Source organism: Branchiostoma belcheri, unplaced genomic scaffold (assembly GCF_001625305.1).
Source record: "Branchiostoma belcheri isolate BF01 breed outbred unplaced genomic scaffold, Haploidv18h27 scaffold23, whole genome shotgun sequence".
In the NCBI taxonomy this organism is placed as follows: domain Eukaryota; kingdom Metazoa; phylum Chordata; class Leptocardii; order Amphioxiformes; family Branchiostomatidae; genus Branchiostoma; species Branchiostoma belcheri.
Window position 1 is genome coordinate 3,256,169 of NW_017803824.1, and position 1,035 is coordinate 3,257,203.

General features: G+C 41.7%; 1 protein-coding gene across 1 annotated transcript in view; it reads right to left on the reverse strand.

The window, feature by feature from the left end:
- Positions 1–1,035, reverse strand: part of LOC109470583 (pancreas/duodenum homeobox protein 1-like) — a 10,304-nt gene that overhangs the window by 202 nt on the left and 9,067 nt on the right. The gene's annotated exons all lie outside the window — the stretch shown is intronic.

The window sequence follows — 1,035 nt, forward strand, 5'->3', positions numbered from 1 at the left end:
TCCAGTTCGTACAAGTTTTAACGAGGTTTTAACCAGGTTTTGACAATTACTTCAGTACCGATCACTATGATTTCTTTGGAAACGTGGTTCAGCATCAAAGCAAAACACAAATTACTCTATATTGCACATGATTTTAAACGAATCTTGGAAAAATAACTCCAAAACGTAAAGTAATGTAGTGTGTGCTCGATTTAACGAAATTCTGCGGAAAATCGGAAGTACATGACATGCCGTGTTTACCTGCACATGTACAAGTGTGTAGCGGACAAATACTGGAGCAGAGAAGTTGTGTGCTGAACCTGCAAACGTGTGGAGAGAAGATGGCATTCTAGTTCTTTTCTGTCCATCGTCGTCAGGTACAATCCGCTCTGCAGTCCGCCTTGTGTATCAACTAAACAGGTGGTCGACAGAGTGCCGCATGTTGAGGTTCAGTCGCTGACTCAGGTGCTGCAGTTTACTGTTACAAGTTGCCGTCTACCCAAGACTCTGTCCGGACCAAACAAGTAGTTGATATACGCTAGGATAGCGTGAATGACTGTCCAAAAGATTTGGCCGGTAATAGTATTTCACTACACGTGTATTTATTTGGCCATACGAGAGAACTAAAGAACTGAGACAAACCTAATACTAAGACTGAATATGCAAAATGTAGGGAAAAGGTACAATCACGCTAAATATATGCGGTATCTGAACCAGCTATGCTAAGACCAAGACACAAGAAAACGTGTTAAAACAACTACTACCTCCACGGAAAATACCCTGAACTCGGCCATGTGTAGATGTAATCATGTTTGTTACACGGACTTGTTCTTCTGGACAATTAGGCTGACTCCCCCTGCAGTCTTGCGGTCTGTGCCGCTTCCGCTCCCCAAAAGCCACCCAGATAAAATATAACGGTCATAAATAGACTACACGAAACAAATGGGAAACAGTGACAGAAGAGGAGATTTTGGCTATGTTATATAAAATAAAGAAGTTAAGGTACATTATACCTACTGAGAAGGAACGAATTCCTGTTGCAATCGCGGATATTCT